Here is a 22,636-nt window from a genome sequence, read left to right as displayed (position 1 = left end):
TCCATACCCCTCAGAATCTTGAATACCTCTATCAGGTCTCCTCTCAGCCTTCTTTTCTCCAACGAAAAGAGTCCCAACCTCTCCAATCTATCCTCATAGCTCACTCAACTATGTTAGCTCTAAAGCCAACAATGCCTCAACATTAAAATCCTCATCACGTTTTACCTGCATTTCTTCACTGCTAATCCTTTACTCTCATTGATGCTGTCCTCACCATTTTTGTTCTCTCCTCACTTACCACTCCCCAACTATTATATTCAGCCATTGGTGATTTCTACAGGCCCTATTCTCACTTTCAATGCAGATGGCATTGAAATCTAACTTAGTCTTCAATATACAAGATAAGATGACTTCAAATTACATAAAACTAGGAGCAGGAGTAGGCCATTCAGCCTGAGCCTGCTCTGCCATTCAATATGATCATGGCTGATCCTCTATCTCAATGCCATGTTCCTGCTTTCTCTCCATACCCCTTGATGCCCCTAATATCCAAAAACTCACTTTAATTTATTTCTTGAATATACTCAGTGACCCAGCCTTCACAGCCTTCTGTGGCAGAGAATTCCACAGATTGACAACACTTTAAGTGAAGAAATTTTTCCTCATCTCTATTCTAAATGGCCTGCCCCATATCGTGAGACTGTGGCCCCTGGTTCTAGAATCCCCAACCAGGGGAAACATCCTCCCTGCATTCAGTCTGTCTAGCCCTGTTAGAATTTTATATCTTTCAATCAGATCCCCTCTCATTCTTCTAAACTCTAGTGAATACAGGCCCAGTCGAACCAAGCTCTCCTCATATGGCAGTCCTGCCATCCCCAGTATCAGCCTAGTGAACCTTCGCTGCACTTCCTCTTACATATCCTTTCTTAGGTAGGGAAACTAAAACTGCATGCAATACTCCAGGTGTGGTCTCACCAAGGTCCTGTATAACTGCAGTAAGACATCCCTACTTCTGAATTCAAATCCTCTTGCAATGAAGGCCAACACACCACTTGCCTTCTTAATTGCTTGCTGCACCTGCCTATTTACTTTCAGTGACTGGTATACAAGGACAACCAGATCCCTTTGTACATCCACATTTCCCAATATATCACCATTTAAATAATACTCTGCCTTTCTGTTTTTCATACCAAAGTGTATAACTTCATATTTATCCACATTATACTGCATCTGCCACCTGTTTGCCCACACACACAACTTGTCTAAATTGTCCTGCAGCCTCCTAGCATCCTCCTCACAACTCATAACCCCGCCCAGTTTTGTGTCGTCGACAAACTTGGAAATATTGCATTTGGTTCCCTCATCCAAGTCATTTATATATATCATGAATAGCTAGGTCCCAAGCACTAATTCCTGCGATACAACACTAGTCACTGCCTGCCACCTGGAAAAAGACCCATTTATTCCCACTCTCTGTTTCCGGACTGTCAATCAATTTTCAATCCATGCCAGTATGTTACCCCCAATCCCATGTGTTTTAATTTTGCCCACTAGCCTTTTATGCGGGACCTTATCAAAAGCCTTCTTGAAATCCAAATACACCATATCCACTGGTTCTCCTTTATCTTTTCTACTAGTTACATCCTCAGAAAACTCCAGTAGATTATTTAAGCATGACTTCCCTTTCATAAACCCATGTTGCCTTTATCTAACATCGTTAAAGCTTTCCAAGTATTCTGTTACCACGTCTTTTATAATAGACGGTAGCATTTTCCCCACTCGTAATGTTAGATAATTTTGTATTGTGGAGCTAAAGCTTTTAACACACTTTGATTATGGTTTGGACTCCAATAATCTAAGGGGCTCAATTTACTTGGTGCATTAGAGTTACCATATATTCTAATTATGTATTAAGGGATGATAATTTTGTGATTTTGAGTTAATTGAATTGGCGTTAACATTTGTCTACACTCCTAAAATTTCTCCTGGGAATAAATATTTCTAACGTACGTTAACACTCAGGCTGCGTTAATATTTTTTTTTGCTTGCTAACTGCTTGTTAAGCAGCAATTAACATGGAATGTGCAAATTTGCTTAGTATTTACTTAATTTCTACATTGCATTAATTTCTCCTATTTATAATTGGCATTAAAGAATTGGAGACAGTTGGCAGAGTTCCAATGGTGCAGAGAAGGAGATATTTTTATGAATCTGCAGTATGCTATAGCATTAGATTTAACATTACTAGATACTTTGGAAGAAAAGCAAAGCCCTACAAGACAGGAGGTCCTGGACCAGATGAAATGGACCTACATTATTTGCAACTATGTAATGCAATGTGAGTACCATCAATGTGTCATCTATCCTGATCTCACAGAAACTGCACCTCTGTCCTTTCCTGATCCATAATCAGTGGCTCACCCTGCATGAACTCATTAGGCTCCCCAGGACTGTGTGAAGCAAATCTGCCTATGCCGACACATGTTTCAGGTTGTATTGGCACAGAGCTCTGAGTTCCTCCTCTTGGGCTTGTGGGTTTTCTGATATGAAAATACACAGGATGCGCACATGGCCTTTAGTCATAACGAATAGAGACATTCAAAATGAATGCATTGAGGGTTCATTACAAGAGCAGTCTGTCTCCCATTGTTGTTACAATTACAGCATATTCTACATTTCCTGGCATTGTATAATCATATCTTTGACTTTGAAAATAAGTGCAACAATGAACATCATTGAATTATAGCATGATACAGCATTTGTGTGATTATTATCCACATGTAAGATGTGTTATCTCTACAAATTTTTATTGTATTGGTTTATTGACATCTATAACACCCTACTTGTAATGAGTGAAAGGCTTTAATCGTTGCATGTCGATGCCCATCCAGTGAATGTAACCTTCATCTCTGAAGCATAGTCTGCAAGTCGAGAGACAGAGAGGCTGCACATCAATGTAGAAACTGCCAGCTCTAATACTATGACATAAATAAATAAAACTTCACCTTACTGCTGAAAATGGAAAATCACATTGGGTCCTTTTGGGTAGTCATTTCTGTCTGCACATAAAGTTAAGTCAACAATGTTTCTCCACTGTAAGCAGGTCTATAATTTCTAGCCTGTTGTAAATGTTCTAACATATTTCATTATCTCTCTTGTTGTGCCTCACTTACTGTGATGCGTTTTGGCTAAATTTCTGGGAACCTATCCAGGTAAGCATCACTGATTTGTAACTTACTTCAATAGGCACACCTATTAATGTAAGATAAAGGCCATTTAAATCCATAAATGGCAAGGTAAAATAATTAATAGTCACACCCATAGATGACAATGTCACCTAATTGACAGTTGTCCTCATTGTTTATCTTGCTTGTTTCTTCAGATTCAGATCAAACGTATTTTTGATATATCTTTTCAAGAGAGTTGTGAAGACCAATTTAGGTTCCTGGTTGGGCGTTACCATGCCTGCGTGACCCTCTACATGGTTCTGGATTTCCCTTATTACAAAAACGGGCCATCTTATGGTTACCTCACACAATCCACAGTAATTTCATCAATAAAAAAGGCCTTATTCCCTCATTCAGTGTGCCAATTTGCACACTCCACTAATGGATTGGTGCACTGACTATTACCTGTAGTTATTATGTGCATATTGAAGGAGGTAATGGCTGAGTCAGCAGCACTAGTTTGTGGATTGACTGCTCAGTTGTCCTCTAACTGGGCAGAACTTTATGCTATTCAGGCATGCAATCGCCCAACCCAATCGAAGGTAAAATCAAGAAAGATGACATCGAGCGAGTGTCCCAGCGTCAACCACGCTCGTGCGCTATTTTGGGCATGCCTGGTTGTTGGAACAGCGCCCACCATCAATTAAAAGGCAATTGACCAAGATTTCACATTGTCCGTGTGGTTTTGCGCTCGTTGCACAGGCAAAACGCGCAGGCGGACAGCCAACATTTTGAAAAACCTCATCCAAGGGTGGGATAAAAAGGGTCAGCAGCATTGTCAGTGTGAGTAGTGAGGAGTTTTGGAGTTTGCTGCTGGTTGCTTATTGGTACTTGGCAGCTTCATATCTGTTCGGGGCTTCACTGTAAGCATTTCCTGGCTTCATTTCAGGACTTATTGGTGTCTCCAAGGACACTGGAAGATTCAGACTCTGTGTAAACCCTTCCAAGTATCAGACAGTCTTCCGTGACCCTGGTTACGAGGATTGTGGCCTCCGCTGGAGGCACCTCCTCTGAGAAGGAAGAGAGGAGCAGAAGGGATAGGAGGCCAGGTGTCCCTAAGCAGCTTCCAGGGGAGGGACCTGTGGGAGGAGAGGCGCAGACACAAGGGGTGCAGGGCCACCAGGTAGCCCAAGGCAGAAGGGGCCAGAGAAGACACCACTATCCTGCTGCCAAGGTTTACAGGCAGTGATGCAGGTACCTCAATATATCTGATCTCTATTTGTCAGATGATTGGGCATGAGATCACATCCGACTGTGTGGGTGGACCCTCCATGCCAGAGGCACTGAAGGTCACAGTAGTCCTCAACCTCTATGCTTCCAGCTCTTTCCTGGGGGACTTGTGTGGAGTTTCCCAATCAGCTGTCCACAGTTGTGTCAAGCTGGTGACAGAAGCTCTGTTCAGCGGGTACGGACCTTTAGTGTTTTCCATACAGAGGAGGCTAGCCAGGCTGAGCAAGCCAGAGGTTTTGCAGCAAATGCTGGGTTCCCCCATTGCATCCAGGGTGCAATCGACAGCACATGTGTGGCCATCAAGGCGCCAACAGGTCAGCTGAATGCCTTTGTCAACAGGAAGGGTTTCCAATCTATGGACATCCAGACAGTGTGTGAGCACAGGATGCTGATTCTGCAAGTGTGCAAGGTACCCTGGCAGCTCCCATGATGCTTATATCCTGAGACACTCTCAGGTGCCTAGGCTATTCAGTGCTCCAGCCCAACTGGATGATTGGCTGCTGGGCAACAAGGGCGATCTGTTGAAAAGATGGCTCATGACGCCTCTCTGCCACCCAAGAACAGAGGCAGAGCAATGTTACAATAGGAGTCATGCCTCCACAAGGGCCGTGGTAGAGAGGACCATAGGTCTTCTGAAGATGCGCTTCAGATGCTTGTTAGCTTGAACCATTGGGGAGAATGGTCCAAACCGGGATGCTGATATTGCAAGGTGCCTCCAGCAGTGACTGCTCCCTGGCCAAGTTTAGTGAGGAGATTGTACAAAGTGCGCAGTCATCCAACTGTTCTCCAGTCCACTAAAATGCTCATTAGTTTGCAGACCGTGCTCAAGCAGTGAAAAGTTCTAGAGCATTTTTTGGCACATTGATGCTTTTGCATTGCTTGAGTGGGAAGATAAGCCCGGCTCCAATCATATCAATGGCTGTGCCTGAACTGTCTCAGAGGAATGATCACTTTATATAAGGTGTCCCTAATGTGTGGCCACTTCCCTTGTGCACCCTACCCCCAACTCGGAATGCTTGTGCGCTACATTCAACCACAGAGGAAGAGAATCTTGAGGCAGCTTCACAGGCCACAGAGGAATCCAGTTGTGAGTCAGAAGAGGAGCACACTGAGGAGGACACTGAGGGCGTGGAGGTAGACCTCTGTAGCAGCAGGGACACCTTGATCCCAGCACTCTTTCAGTTAGGCTGCCAAAGAACCACCTCCACATCATGCCAGGGCTGCCGCTTCCATCCAGGGTGTCTGAAATGCCCCTGTCATGTGAACCCAAAGTCCACTCAGTGCCTGTGCAATGAAGTTTAGAGCCCCACACATCCAGCACTACATACTGGCTTAACCTGCACCAAAAATAACAGGTGAAACATACTCAGGCCATCATAAAAGCAAGTTTAATGTTATTGTCACATTGAAATCACACTGACATTACCATTACTGGTGTTGATGTCCACACCAGTAGACATAAAAACCAAACAGAACTGAATAGAAGATCCTCCCTTGCCAGTGCCAGATTGTAGGGAGCACAGCATCCAACCGCTATCAATGACACCTGCTCTGGGGGGTATTGTAGTGCTCCCCCGAAAGGTCCAGGCATCAGAAACACATCTTCAGAAGACCAATGGCCCTCTCTATCACTGCCTTTGTGGAGGTATGACTCCTATTATAATGCTGCTCTGCCTCTGTTCTTGGGTGGCGGAGAAGCATCATGAGCCACCTTTTCAACGGAAAGCCCTTGTCACCCAGCAGCCATCCATCCAGTCAGGCTGGAGCACTGAAGAGCCTCGACACCTGAAAGTATCTCAGGATATAAGTGTCATGGGAACTGCCAGGGTACCTTGAACAGACTTGCAGAATCTGCATCCTGTGGTCACACACTATCTGGATGTTCATGGAGTGGAGGCCCTTCCTGTTGACAAAGGCACCCTGCTCACCCGCTGGCCTCTTGATGGCCACATGTGTGCAGTCAATGGCACTGTGGACATGGGGAAACCCAGCAATCACTGTAAGCCCTCTGGCTCGCTCAGCCTCATCCATACAGAAATGGATAAATTTTGGTCTAAAGATTGCACAGCGCACAGGGAAGTGGCCCTAGACTGTGACACCTGCCTTTATCTTGTGCAGAAAGGTTTCACATCTGAGTGACATGAATGCTGCTCATCAGAACAAGGAGCCATAGGCAGGGAGACATTCTTGGTAGTTAATTGAAAATTGTAAACATTACATACAAGCGTTTAACACCCATGCCCAGGCAGTGTAATTACATCTTCTTAACCTTCCTAATCCTGCCACTACATCTTGGTGCTCCCCAGACACCCGCAGCGGAAGTGGAGGCAGCCTGATAACTGCTACGCCCTGTGTGTGATGACTTTGGTGGGCGTCCTCTTGAGGGCCTAGGCCTGGAGGGCCCAGGCCTGCTTTTGGGGTCCTGCTGTGTGGCAGTGGCCCCTCCTCGGCCTGTAGAGCTGGAGCTGCTGAGGTCACAGGAAGAGGGGCTACGGATGGGCCCGACACTCCCAGAGTCACCTGGGTGGATGGCCCCAGAGTGTGTACCTGCTGATCCTCCTCCCTATGTGGACCAAGGGCCCCAAGCTGACTCCTTGAGAAGAAGGGGTAGCTGGAGTGAGGTCGAGGTGCACCGCAGCACTCTCGCGTAAACACTTTTGGAGGCCAACTATAGCATCAGCGATGGAGTTGAGCCCATGCAGCTGTGCAGGAGCAATGTCCTGGACCAAGGTCTCCATGGCGTTCACCATCCTCCCAGTGTTGACCTCGGTGCATTGTCATGCTGGTGCTATCACCTCAGACTGAAGGCGGATGCACTCCTCCATCGTGCCTTGCAATCTGAGGAGTGCAGCGGACATCCCTTCCAGATGCTCCCGAGCTTGCCTTTGCAGGTCCAGGAACTGTGACATTACTGAATCCAGAGGCTCATCATCTCACACAGACTCAGCAGATTTCAGGTCTTCAGCAGCCCTCCGAGTGCCGGATACCTGGGAAGTCCCTGCCGCCACCTGCTGTGGATCATAAAGTGCAATGTGCTCATCAGATTGTGATCCTGCGGCTACTCTAAAGCTAGGTCCCACCGAGGTGAGTCTCTGCGCTGGTGGAGGGTGTGGATGAGAGCTGTGACAGGACTTCAAGGAAGGTGTCTTCAGATTCCTCTTCAGAGGTTTCTTCGGGGCTTGTTTGGGGGCCCTCGGTTGTGGACTCTGTGAGCTGTTTCCCAGACGTGTTTGCAAAAGCAAACGGAGATAATTGGTGCATGGCAGTAGCCTGTGAAAGAGGATATGTTACTCACATATGATTGTCTGATAAATATTGCACTGCTGCATCCTCACTTGGTAGAGCAGCACCACCGACCTCACCGTTAGCACAGGAACGATCCAGAACCTCACCAGCCAGCTGGATGGCTCTGTTTTCAAAGTCCATGAGGGCTTTGGTTTCAGGCATTCCTCCACTGGTCTGGACCTCTCCCTCCTGTTGTGTGCCAGCTTGTCCTGCATGAATAGAGATGGAGAGAGTCTAAGCAGGAAGCCTGCCAGGCCAGGTGATAAGCAAAACAAAAACAAAAACAGAATTACCTGGAAAAACTCAGCAGGTCTGGCAGCATCGGCGGAGAAGAAAAGAGTTGGCGTTTCGAGTCCTCATGACCCTTCGACAGAACTTGAGTTCAATGATAGCATGCCTTGCATGCATGGGTGGTAAGTGGTCCTATGGGCAGGATGAGGACATGAAGGTGTATATGAGAGAGTTAATGGTGGCGTTCCTTGAAATGGCAGCGAGGGAAATCCCTGTGGATGTGTGATGGGTTTGTGAGCGTATGAGTTGAGAGTATGAGAAGAATGACTTACCCTGGCGGAACGGAGGAGATCATTCATCCTCTTGCGGCACAGGGTGGCTGTCCTCTTTTAAAGGGCATTGGCACTGACCACCACTACCACTGCCTCTCAAGCCTGGTTGGTCTTGCAGCTGCCCATCCCACAGCCTGGGCGGATGTAGAGGATATCCATGGCATCCAAAAGGCGTTCCAGTGATGTGTCGCTAAACCTGGGGGCTGCAGTCTTTTTGCCTTTCATGGACATTTTCCCTGCAGCAGTTGTGGGCTGGAACTGCTGACAGGTGTGTGCGTGGCTGGACTTTAAATATGGCGCCCAGCGTGATGAAGCGGCGAGGTGATGGCGTGGCGGGCGAATGAGAACTTGCCCTACATGGAAATGGCGTGTTTCCCAGGAACGCATAAGTAATATGGCAGGTTCGGGATGATACAGCATGAAAACCTGCTATCGTGGCCGGCGTGTAAAATGACCTGGAATGATTCCGCCCTTTAAGTCTACTCTTGATCATGAGAAGTTTAAAAACAACTGTTATACAACAAGCCATCTCCCAGGTGAACTTGATATAAAAGATGCAAGGTAGTTCAACCTGTTTTTTCAAATGTAGACTTGATTTAGGTAAATGTATGAGAGTCAATTACTTTTGAATCAGTTATGAAAATTGAACAAGCAAATGCCAACTAGTGAAATGGTATATAAATGGCTAAATCTGATCATTAAGCTGAGTTACAAGATTGTGTAACTGTTAACCGTCACAGAAAAATATTAGGTAGGCTAATTAACTCTCATGGTAAGAAAATATTACAAGAAAGAGAAAAAGTACATATCTATTGTGTAATAAATTTGATACATGGGGCAAGCACTGAAAGCTCATTATAATTACCCGCAGTGCTTGTCAATCCTGTAGTTGATGTTGTGATGGGTAAATGTTAAAGGCTGACATGCAATAGCTGCTGGTAACAGTTACAGCATACTACTCTGAGATTACGTAATCTCACCATGGCAATTCCATAAATTATTTAAATTGCTTTCTGCAATATTGTTTTTCGGCTGCCATTTTTTTCTCAGTCATTAGAAAGTCTAATAGCCAATACAAGCTGTAAGTACAGTTAAAATAAATTATACTCTTCACAAGATATGATGTATTTATTCATTGAATTCGCTTTTGAATCTTTTAATCTCTTCGTACAAGCTTTTAAATGAAGCTCTCAGTCTCTCCCAAAAACCTGGACTTGGAATTAATATATTTGCCCAAAACTCTGACATTGAGCTGAATTAAGATTGTGCAGTTTGAGCATGTGCTGTGCACAGGTGGTGAGGGAAACAACAAAAGGGAAAAACATACTTGACCTCACCCTCACCAACCTGCCTGCCGCAGGTGCATTTATCCATGACAGTTTAGTTAGAAGTGACCACCGCACAGTTCTTGTGGAGACGAAGTCAAATCTTTACATTGGGGATACCCTCCATCATGTTGTGTGGCACTACCACCGAGCTAAATGTGATTGATTTTTAAAAGATTGAGCAACTCAAGACTGGGCAACCATGAGGTGCTAAGGGCCATCAGCAGCAGCAGAATTATACACAACCACAATCTGTAACCTCATGGCCCAGCATATCCTCCACTCTGCTGTTACCATGAAGCCAGGGGATCAACCCCGGTTCAATGAAGAGTGCAGGAGGGCATGCCAGGAACAACACCAGGCATACCTAAAAATGAGGTTGCAGTCTGGTGAAATTACAACACAGGATTACTTGCATGCTGAACAGCATAATCAGCAAATGACAGACAGGGCTAAGCGGTTCCACAACCAACGGATCTGATCTAAGCTCTGCAGTCCTGCCACATCCAGTCATGAATGGTGGTGGACAATTAAACAACTCACTGGAGAAGGAAGCTCTGCAAATATCCCCACTCTCAATTTTAGATCATGAACTCTCTCCTCCATCCCCACCCCCTTTCCGATCCCCCCTTTTTTCCCCCTATAATTTATATAGATTTTTCTTTTCCCACCTATTTCCATTATTTTTACATGTATTTCCATCCATTGTTTTATCTCTACCTTTTAGCCTATTTTGATTCCTTCATCCCACCCCACCCCCACTAGAGCTATCTGTACCTTGCTTGTCCTGCTTTCTACTCTTAATTAGCACATTCCTTAGATAATATCACCACCTTCAACACCTCTTTGTCCTTTTGTCTGTGACATCTTTTGCTTATCTCCACCTATCACTGGCCCTCTATCCAGCGCTATCCCCCCCTCCCCCTGCCCCCCCTAAACCAGCTTATATTTCACCTCTTTTCTATTTTTACTTAGTTCTGTTGAAGGGTCATTCGGACTCGAAACATTAACTGTGTTCCTCTCCGCAGATGCTGCCAGACCTGCTGAGTTTTGCCAGGTATTTTTACTTTTGTTTTGGATTTCCAGCATCTGCAGTTTTTTGCTTTTATCCCCATTCTCAACGATAGAGGAGCCCAACACATCAGTGCAAAAGATAAGACTGAAGCATTTGCAACCATCTTCAGCCAGAAGTGCCGAGTGGCTGATCCATCTCGGCCTCTCCAGAAGTCCCCAGCATTGCAGATGCCAGTCTTAAGCCAATTTGATTCACTCCACGTGATATCAAGAAACAGGTGAAGGCACTGGATACTGCAAAAGTTATGGGCCATGACAATTTTCCAGCTATAGTGCTGAAGACTTGTGCTCCAGAACTTGCTGCGCCCCTATCCAAGCTACAACATTGGCATTTACTCAGCAATGTACATAATTGCCCAGGTTTGTCCCACCCACAAAAAGCAGGACAGATCCAAACAAACCAAATACCACCCCATCAGTTTACTCTCGATCATCAGTAAAATAATTGAAGGCATCATCAACAGTGCTATTAAGCAGCACCTGCATAGCAATAAGCTGCTCAACTATGCTCCTGTTTTGTTCTGCCAAGGCCAATTAGCTCCTGACCTCATTACAGCCTTGGTGCAAACATGAACAAAAGAGATGAACTCCCGAGGTGAAGTGAGAGTGACTGTCCTTGACATCAAGGCCGCATTTGACCAAGAGTGGCGTCAAGGAGCCCGAGCAAAACTTGAGTCAATTGGAATGGGGTGGAACCTCTCCGCTGATTGGAGTCACAAAGGAAGATGGTTGTGGTTGTTAGAGGTCAATCATCTCAGTTCCAGGACATCCTTAGGGTAGTGTCCTAGGCCCAACAACCTTCAGCTGCTTCATCAATGACCTTTATTCCATCATAAAGTCAGAAGTGGGGATGTCCGTTAATGACTGCGCAATGTTCAGCACCATTCATGACTTCTCAGATACTGAAGCAGTCCATGTCCAAATGCAGCAAGACCTGGTCAATATTCAGGCTTGGCCTAACAAGTGGCAAGTAACATTCACACCACATAAGTGTCAGACAATGACCATCTCCAACAAGAGAGAATCTAGCCATCACCCCTTGACATTCAATGGCATTGCCATCACTGAATCCCTCACTATCAACATCCTGGGGGTTACCATTGACCAGAAACTGAACTGGATAGCCATATAAATAGTATGGCTACAAGAAGAACAGGTCAGAGGCTAGGAATCCTGTGGCGAGCAACTCACCTCCTGGCTCTCCAGAACCTGTCCACCATCTACAAGGCACAAGTCAGGAGCGTGATGGAATACCCTCCACTTGCCTGGATGAGTGCAGCTCCCACAACACTCAAGAAGCTTGACACCACCCAGGATAAAGCAGCCCACTTGACTGATGCCCCATCCACAAACAGTCACTCCTTCCACCAACAAGACACAGTGGCAGCAGTGTGTCTATCAAGATGACCTATCACCATATACAAGATGCACTGCTGAAACTCACCAAGGCTCCTTAGTCAGCACCTTCCAAACCCACAACTACTACCAGCTAGGAGGACAAGGGCAGCAGACACATGGGAACACCACCACCTGGAAATTCCCCTCCAAGCCACTCACTATCCTGACTTGGAAATATATCGCTATTCCTTCACTGTCGTTGGGTCAAAATCCTGGAATGCCATCCCTAACAGCACTGTGGGTGTACCTACACCATAGGGACTGCAGCAGTTCAAGAAGGCAGCTCACCACCAACTTCTCAAGGGCAATTAGGGATGGGCAATAAATGCTGGCCTAACCAGTGATGCCCACATCCCATGAATGTTAAGAAAAAACTTATTCTTCCAGGACACATTAGTATTGTTCTGATAGTTTTACTGATGATTCTTTTATTTACTACTAGGCCTTTCTTTCCCTAGCCTTACTTCAAATAATTTTGAAAAGGATGAGGACACATTTTGAACTCACTTGAGGTGAAATTTATATATTTTTTCTTTTTATGAAGAGATTATGTATTATGTATAAAAATCCACAACACGTTTTGTGTGAGACAGGAAGAGAATGAAAAAAAAACACTGCCAGCATTCTCATTGCATACCTGTTGCACCTTTTGTTATTTGTTCTATAATTTTTTAAAAAATGTTATATTAACTTGTGAGGGTGAGGGTTGAGCAATATTGAAGTCAGAGAGGAAAAAAGAGGTTAGAAGGAGCAAACTTTCTTCATTTAATGTTACTTCCATTCTCAAAAATATACTTGCATTTTGAAACCAACTATTTATCTCAACTTGACAGTTAGAAAATATCAATTCAAATTGTTAATGCCTGAGAAACACCACAACCAAAGGAAATGAATTTTATGCAGTTGAAATGAAGTAGGGGTCCTATTAATTGCAGCCCCATCTAATCCAGCCATTTTTCAAAGGCCAGGATTCTGTCAGAAGCTGACAGGATATTTCTTTAAATATGAGTCTCCAGTGATGTCATTTCGGCCCAACTACAATTTTAACCTAAAGCTTGAAGTATGGAAATAGTCATGAATTCCCTACTTAGCCAAACTGCTGGGTTCTGGATCAAAGCCAGATGAGGCCCTAGTGAGTTTAAATTCTAAATTTTTTTAAGGTTTTCTTGTGAGCCAGGAGGAACAGGAGTGTCCTCTGGGCCCCACAAAGAAATATTTGGCCTTCCCTTCCCTCCGCTGCCCTGGGCTTCACCCCCCTTCCCCTGGCCATGATCTTTCTTTGACTCCCCTCTCCGCTCACCTGACTGCTGGGGACCATCCTGCTATTTCTATGCCAGCAGATTCCTGCTTCCCAAATTCCCATATTTGTCGGCCAGCCAGGCATTATAAAAAGAGAATAAGCATTATTTATTGCCGATTCTAATTAGATCTCATTTTGAAACAAGCTGAATGTTGAAATCAAACAAAGCACCTTTGGCACAAATGTATAGGAAGAGATGTGGGGAGAGTGGGGATGTGTTTGACATTTTGGAGTAATGGGAGGGGAGACCAAGGGCCACATTTTTCCTGCAGTTCCTCACCCCAGATACAAACTCCAGCTATTGTCAGCACCTTTTATCACTACACCATGCCAAGTAACCCACTGCATCCCATCCCAAGGATAAAAAGACAGTAAGATAAGAAAAGAGGATAGAAAGAGAAGTAGAAAGAGTTAAGGGGGTGAGAAGCGAGAGAGAGAGAGATGGGGTGGGGGGAAGAAATCATTGCAATAGCCTGCAACATCATGCTGTCATATTTGAGTTGCACTCTTCCAAGCTCTCTGCACGCGTCCACAAAGCAGAAGGAAAGCCTGCCAGGACGTTACTGTAAAAAACATTTACCTCATGGATTCAACTCCTCTTGCCTTCTTTAAGCTGTTGCATCTTCCGAAGCTCAGGAAACCCAACTGCCTGTTGTTAAAAGTAGAGTGACTGTTAAAATGAAGGCACACAGCCTGCTTAGAATATTTAAATAACCAACCCACTTCCCATCAGCAAGCTGGTCATCCAGCCCTTATCCCACCACTGTTAAAACTTGAAGTGGGATACAGTGGTTCACGATTGGCTTGGTTTCTGTTCCACAGTTTTTGTATTTTAACTTCTTATATGACCCCATCCCAACCTGTTTTTGGAAGTTAAAAATCAGTCCAATGCATGAGTTAAGATTGGTTTGATTGTACTTGCCTTTAGAACATAAGAACACAATAAATATAAACAGGAGTAGGTCATCGAGCCTGTTCCATCAATTAATCAGATAATGGCTAAACTTATATATCAATGGCACTTTCCCCTTGATTTCCTTAGTTATGAAAAATCTATCAATCTCAGTTTTAAATTCACTCAATGACTCAGCATCCACACTTTCTGGGGTACAGAATTCCAAGGATTCACAACCCTCTGGGTGAAGTAACTTCCCCTCATCTCGGTCTTAGATGGCCAACCCCTTATGCTGAGAGTATGATCCCGTGTTCCAAAATCTTTGGCCAGGAGAAACAACCTCTCAGCATCTCCCATGTTAAGCCTTCTAAGAATTTCATTCAGAAAATTTAGGCTATTCTATTCAATCTCTCCTCATAGAACAGCCCTCTTACGCCAGGACTAAATCAAGTTAACACTTTTGGCACCATCTGTAAGGTAAGTGTATCCTTCTCTAAGTGAGCCCAAACCACACACAGTATCCCAAGTGTGGTCTCACCAATGCCCTATAAAACTGCAGCAAGACTTCCTTTCCCTTTTTCCTCAAATCTTTTTTCAAAAAAATGCTAAAATACCATTTGTCTTTCTAATTGTTTGATGTGCATTTTTGCTTCATGCACAAGGGCCTCCAAAATCTCTCTGAATACCAATATTTACTAATCTTTCACCTTTAAAAAATACTACGCTTTCCCTACCAAAGTGGATAATTTCACATTTCTTTATAATAAACTCCATTTGCCACCTCCTTGGTCAACCACATCCCTTTGTAACCTCTGCGTCCTCATCTAAGCTTACTTTCCCATATAGCTTTGTATCATCAGCAAAATTGGATATATTACACTCAGTGTCCTCATCTAAGTTATTAATGTATAGTGAAAATAACTGAGGCCCAAGCACTGATCCTTGCGGCATTCTGAGTGTATGATTTTACCTTACAAGCTGCCATCCCGAAAATGATCCATTTATTCCTACTCTCTTTTCTGTCCATTAACCTATCCTCAATCCATGGCAATATATTGCCCCCATCCCGGGTCCTAATTTTGTGTAACAACATCTTGTCTGATTCATAAGTTCAATGAATACTGATTCACGCAATGTGGCGGGTCTAGATTGCCATGATATAGTGCTGCAGCACAAATATCTATGCCTTCCTTAAGTGGAACATTGGTGAATAGGCTAGCAATGTCAAATGAGTACATGGACACAGCATTGCTATCGACATGCAAACCCTGTATGGCTTTCACAAATGTAAAGGAATCTTTCACCATGTGTATGGAAAAATTGGTCAAAACTGGTTGTAACAATTTGCACAACCATTTGGCCAATTTATGTTGTACAGAACTGATCATAGATAAGATGGGGCATAAAGGGACATCACTTGTGTGTGTCTTGGACAGCCCATACATACGTGGATGTGGCAAACCATGAGGACGAACCTTGTCATATATACCATGCGGTAGCTCATCGCTCTTACATAAGTCCAGCAAGTGTATTTTTTTAACCTACTTTTGAGCAAGGCTGTCCAGACATGTTGAGCAATGTTGTCTAATAGATATGAATTTGGACATGTCATTAAGAATGGCATGCATTTTGTTGATATAGTTATGCTTGTTAAGGATGACTATTCCAATCCCTTTTGTCAGGTTTACTGATGTGTATGTCTGGGTTAGTCTTAAGGCCTCACAGTGCTGTAATACAACAGGTCATGTTGAGTGGCAACATACTGCCACTATGCAGTAGCAACATGAGTGGTATTCGCCACTAACAGGATGCTGGCATCAAGCCAGAACGACGTTCTGCCTATCGCACAATTGAGTAATGTGGTAAATGAATTTCAGTGCCAGTGTGATGCGAGGTATGTAGGCCGTACGTCCAAAAGACTGGCAGATTGTATCAAACAGCATGTCCCAGCCGCTGTTCACAACAGGCAGGGTACAGACCATACCCAGCAACCAACCCATGCTTGCAAAACTCAAAACACAGTGTCCAACATTAGATGTGATTCCGCAATTGAACAACTTTTGCTAAATAATCCTCAGTGTGCTAAGAATTATGCTGACAGCCAATTTAAGATTGTCAGTCAGGCTCGCAGTGTGGCACGTTTGCGTGTACTGGAAGCTACATATATTAATGCACAGGGCCCTGCTCTTTGAAGACAGAAAGAACATGTACATACATTGCACCTGTTTCAGCTAAACAAAATAAGTGACAGCCATTTGCTGACTCATTCCTCAGGGCAATGCCTTGACAAATCAGGGTCAAGCTGCCTGGTTTAAATTTCAAACAATGCTTGGCAGTTAACTGGTAGTCACCATCACTATTGCATTCTCCATGGCAATGCCACTTGCCAACCAATCAGCACTGTCTTCACATACAGTACAAACTGTTATTTTCCCCTTACATTGGTATGCTTGCAAGTGTCCTAATGGGTGCAAGATGAAAAGCTTAGACGTCTCTCTTTTTTCAGCAATATTCAAATGTTGATTACATACTCACATTAGACCCTTGTGTGCCCACAATTTCTGAAGATTTTGTGTCATCTACTGTGAAGACAGAGTTAAAGTATTTGTTTATTGCCCCTGTCAATTCTTGACTCTCAATTACAAATTCACCAGTCTCTGACTCTAAAGGATTTATTTTCACTAATCTCTTCCTTTTTACATACTTGTACTGTTACATACTTCTAAGGTCTGCTTTATATTTTTTGCTGGTTTACTCACATCCATTTTCCCCTGCTTTATCAATCTCTTTGGCCATCCCTTGCTGATTCTTACCACGTCATCTCCCTCAATTCTCAGTTTTAGTACTCTTTTTGGCAACATTGTAAGGTTTTTTTTTTCTTTTAATCTAAAGCTATCCTTCATATCTCTAGTTAGCCATGGCTGTACTGTTTTTCCAGTAGAGGTTTTATTACTCAAGGGAATGTATATTCATTGAGAATTATTAAGTATTTCTGGAAATGTTTGCCATTGTTTATATAACATCATATCTTTTAATCTAATTTCCTCATTCACCTCAGCCCTCATGCCTCTGAAATTGGTTTGAACATAAGAAATAGGAACATTTGAACCCTCGAGCCTGCTCCGTCATTCAATAAGATCATAGCTGATATTCTTGTGTTTCGATTTCCACATTCCCATCTAACCCCGATAACCTTTGAATCCCTAACAAAAATCTATTTACCTCAGCCTTGGAAATGTTCAATGATCCCGCCTCCACCACCTTCTGAGGCAGAGTTCCAAAGTCGCACATCCCTCTGAGAGAAAAAAAATTCTCCTCATCTCTGTCCTAAAAGGGCAGCCCCTAATTTTAAAACAGTGTCCCCTGGTTCTGGACTCACCCACAAGAGGAAATATCCTTTCTATGCCCACCTTGTCAGGGCCGTTCAGGATCTTGTATACTTCAATCAAATCACTCCTCACTCTTCTAAACTCCAGTGGAAACAAGCTCAGTCTTTTCAACCTTTCCTCATATGCCAACCCACTCATTCCAGGTATCAATCTAGTAAACCTCCTTTGAACCACCGCTGATGCACTTACATCCTTCCTTAAATAAGGAGACCAAGATTGCACACAGTATTCGAGGTGCGGTCTTACCAATGTCCTGTATAACATCCTTCCTTTTATGTTCGTTCCCTCTCATAATAAAGGATAGCATTCTATTAGCCTTCTTAATTTGTACAAATTTAACGCTCTAGTTTTGGATTAAACTATACCACTCAAACTTAATATGAAATTGTGTCATATTATGATCACTCTTTCCCAGAGGATCCTTTACTATATGATCACTATTTAATTCTGTTTAATTGTGTATTGCTGTATCGAAAATAACCTGTTCCCTGATTGATTCCTTGTATTGCTATTTTAGAAAACTATCCAGAATGCATTCCTTGAATTAATCCTCCAAGGTACTTTTTTCAATTTGGTTTACCCAGTCTGTCTGAAGATTAAAATTCTCCATGATTATTGCATTACCCATGTTATATGTTTCTTTAATTTCCTAAATTATACTCTGTGCAACACTGTAATTACTGTTTGGTGATCTATAAACTACTTCACGATCAGGATGCCTGCAGACACTCCGTCTTTATGTTCACACATGAAAAATGCCCAATTTAGTGACATAGCAGAGGATAACGAACACTCTTGGGATCAAACACCAGTTTCAGCAGAGGGGGTCTGGTGAAAGGTCACAACCTGAAACGTTAATTCTGTTTCTCTCTCCACAGACGCTGCCTGACCTACTGAGTATTTGCAGCATTCTCTGTTTTTATTTCAGCGGAACAGGGTCTGGAAAGAAACTTATGAAATAATGGGGATTAATTTGCTTGTAGTGCACTAATGTTCCCTTAGTGCGCAAAGAATCCACAACACTATTTTACAAACCACAGTCAGTTCTCCTGATGTCTTGTCCTGCATTTCATCCTTAACCTAAGAGTTCGATAGTTTTGAAGGTATTTAGAGTTGGGGTTCAGCCTGGGAAACATTTAAGATATGAAAGCTGAAAAACTATGATAACCATAGAAAAGATTCAAAAATGTTAACAGTCGGCGCATATAAACTTTCCAAGAAGGATTGTTGGATAACAGCGAGGAGCAGGAATTATGACTGGTGGCTCGCCTTCCCAAGAACCATGGCTACTGATCTATCTCCAGCCTTACCACTGCCCTAGTTGAAATATGATAATTGAGCACCAAGGAATTGGACCTGGAATTTTCTTGGTCTATGGTTCAGTTCTACATTGGTAAAAACATTAAAGTATTAAGCTAAGTCAGAAGGATATCTATTCCTGAATGCATATATGGCAGCTGGACAGAGATAAAAGCCACCTTAAATAAAGTTCTCTGTACTCGAGGCAAAGCAAGATCACAAATGTGTTTATGTTAACTGTGTTTACAATTTCGCTCCATCTAATGCCACAGAGAAAAGCTTCTCCTTATGAGTATTAGTCAATCCTCCATGGTTTTAATAGTTCCTTTTTATGTTTTAACAGATTTTTGCTTTTTAAAATTTTTTATTTTCAATAAAATATTCAATGAATAACTAGAAATGCATGGCTATCTGATTTGTAAAAAGACCACTGTAAATAATGTGATTATTTTCCATTTGTAAAATAAAAATATTCTGCAATTATTCATTAAATATCCTAAATTTTGAAAATGTTTTAATGAATATAAAAGCAAAATACTGCGGATGCTGGAAATCTGAAACAAAAACAAAAATTGCTGGAAAAACTCAGCAGGTCTGACAGCATCTGTGGAGAGAAAGACAGAGTTAAAGTTTCAAGTCTGTATGACTCTTCTTCATGTTTAAATGAATGATTGATTATTTAGTGCTGGCAGCAAATATGTTATATCAGAATATGTTAGGTTAAAAAATTTTAATAAATGTCTACTGTTTTTTAAAAGGAGTTATTATGTAATAGAATGCATCCTGGATCTGCAGCAATTTATTGCAATGTGATGGCAAACAAACCGCCTAGAATTGACAGGTGTGTTCATCAAAATGCAAATGTTAAATTATTCACTTTTGACATTCCTTACATGTTACACATGTAGTATAGAACAGCACTAACTGTCTGTTTATATCCCACTCTTTTTGAAGTAGTTACTGTAGACAATTAATGAGAATTTGTGCTGTTTCATAAGTATTAAACAATCTTTTTTGAGTATTATGGGGTAGAAATTCATCTTGCAGAAGGGGTATTGCTTTGGCCACCCGTTATATGTCCTGCTTGATATTCAGTTCTTTAAAATTAGTCGCCTATTAAATACCGTCTGTTTCACCCCATGGGCGGAATTTTCCCAGATTTGCACAAAGTGCAGTAGTGGGCGGGTAAAACGACATTTTATTCGCTGGCTGCGAAGGCAGGTTTTCACACCATATCATCCCAAACCCGCCTCATTATATATGCACTCACGGGAAACATGCCATTTCCATGGCGGGCGGGCTGTCATTCGACTGCCTGCCGTCACCCAGCTGCTGCATCATACCGGGGGCCACACACACACACCTCAGTGCTTGCAGCTCACCACTGCTGCATAGAAGACATGGCCCTGAAACTGAAGAAGACTGCAGGCCCCCCTGTTTAATGACAGGTCTCTTGAGTGAATTTTGGATGCTGTGGAGGCCCGCCTGTATCCTGTACCCCCGTTCTGGCCACAGGATGGGCAACAATGTGACCAATCCAGCATGGGAGATGGTGGCAGCTGTGGTCAGTGCCAATACTCTTAAGAAGAGGACAGCATCCCAGTGTCACAAGAGGATGGATGATCTCCTCCATTCCGCCAGGGTAAGTCACTCTTATTATCACTCTCAACGCACACACTCACAAACCCAGCACACTCACAGGGCCCTCAGTCACTACCAGTGCAAGGCACATCACCATTCACTCTCTCACACTCACGGGATTGTCCTCATCCCATCCATGGACCATTCAACACCCACACAAGCCAGGCATATTTGTCATCTGACCTGGCAAGTGTCCTGCTTACACTTTCTCCAACGCTATCCATGCAGGACAAGCTGGCACACAACAAGAGAGTGAGGTCGCAGACCGGTGGAAGAATGCCTGAAATCAAGGTCCTCATGGACTTTGAAAACAGAGCCATCCAGCTGGTCGGCAATGACCAGGACCAGTCCTGTGCTGAAGGTGAGGTTGGTGCTGCTCTACCAAGTGAGTATCCAACAATGCAACATCCATCAGACAACCATGCTGTAAGCGATGTGTCCTCTTTCACAGGCCACTGCCATGCAGTAATTACCTCTCCTCACTTTTGCAGGCACATCTGCCAAACAGCCAACAGAGTTGGTGGGACCTAGCTTTACAGTACCCTCGGGATCACAATCTGATGAGCACATCGCACTTTCTGATCTGCAGCAGGTGGCAGCAGGGACTTCCCAGGTGTCCGGCACTCGGAGGACTGCTGGAGGCCAGAACATTGCTGAGTCTGAGTCAGGTGATGAGCCTCTGGACTCGGTCATGTCACAGATTCTGCAGCTGCAAAGGCAAGCTCGGGAATATCAGGAAAGGATGTCCACTGCACTCCTCAGATTGCAAGGAACGATGGAGGAGTCCATTTGCCTTCAGGCTGAGGTGACAGTGCCGGCTTGCCAATGCACCAAGTTCAACATAGTCATAGTTGGCCTCCAACAGTGAGTACACAAGAGGGATGCCGGGCAGCTTGAGCTCACTTCAGCTACGCCTTCTCCTCAATAAGTCAGCCTGGGGCCCTGGGCACTCATAGGGAGGAGAGTCCACAGGTGCATACTTCGGGCCCATCCATTCAAGTGACTCCGAGAGGGTCCAGCCTATCCGAATCCCTTCTTCCTGTGACCTCCACAGCTCCAGCTCCACAGGCCGAGGAGGGTGCCATTGCCACAAAATAGGACCCCAAAAGCAAGTCTTGGCCTGCCAGAGGATGCCCACCAAAGTCATCACAGACAAGGGGTCACCGTCAGCAAGCTGCCTCCACCACTGCTGTGGATGTCCGGGGAGCACCAAGACATAATGGTGGTGTTAGGATGGCTAAGGAGAATTAGTTGCACAGCCTCAGCATGGGTATTCATCACTTGTACATACTGTTTACTATTGTCAATAAACTCCCAAGAATGTCTCCCTGCCTATGGCTCCTTGTTCTAATGAGCAGTGTTCTTGTCACTCAGATGTGCAACCTTTCTGCACAAGATAAAAGGCAGGTGTCTCAGTCCAGGGCCTCTTCCCTGTGCTCTGTGTGGCCTTCAGACCAAGGTGATGGTCTGGCCTCACACTCTCTTGAAACATTACTGATGCCTGCACCTCAGCGATGCTGGTCATTGCTGCCAGAATGTAGTGGCCAGGCACCTCAGAGTTCTCTCATTCTCTCGGTGTGTTCTCAGCACCTTTATGGAGCGGCTGGCCCCCATCCCTTCAGCATCTGGGAGCACTGATGCTGTGCTTCAGCTCCTGAAGGGCTCTGGTGCTGAAGGTGGGCAAATCATCAGATGCTTCAAATGTTTTATGGTTGCACGTCTATGATATGACCCTGATCACAGAGTGCAAGCGAGCTGCCCTCAGCCAGGCAGTAATTAAGCATTCTCAGATGCTGTGTACAGATTTATGGAGTGTCCTCACTGCATGTCTTTGGTGACATTGGTTCTCAGTCATCTGCAGGAACGAAAGGCAGTGTCTATAGACCCTGGATGTTGCTAGGCGCCGGCCAGCGATGACTTGCTGTGGCTCTTGGGCAGCGTATGCGGGAGCCCCAGCCGCCCCTTCTCCCTGAGATTGCTGCTCCTGCCTCTGCGCAGCCAGGAGCCTCAGTCACTCTCTCTTTCATCGTCTTTGCGCTCTGTAGGCCATCAGGCATACAGCTAATTCAT

At 44.1% G+C, this 22,636-nt stretch overlaps 1 long non-coding RNA gene across 1 annotated transcript in view; it reads right to left on the bottom strand.

The window, feature by feature from the left end:
- LOC121278690 overlaps positions 1-22,636 on the bottom strand; it is a 36,675-nt gene that overhangs the window by 10,570 nt on the left and 3,469 nt on the right. The window contains exon 2 of the long non-coding RNA XR_005943261.1: positions 13,923-13,991. This is a non-coding gene — a long non-coding RNA (uncharacterized LOC121278690). The remainder of the gene's footprint in view (positions 1-13,922; positions 13,992-22,636) is intronic.

The sequence above is a fragment of the Carcharodon carcharias genome, chromosome 6, assembly GCF_017639515.1.
Source record: "Carcharodon carcharias isolate sCarCar2 chromosome 6, sCarCar2.pri, whole genome shotgun sequence".
NCBI classification, from domain to species: Eukaryota; Metazoa; Chordata; class Chondrichthyes; order Lamniformes; family Lamnidae; genus Carcharodon; species Carcharodon carcharias.
This window is presented reverse-complemented; position numbering and strand designations above follow the sequence as displayed.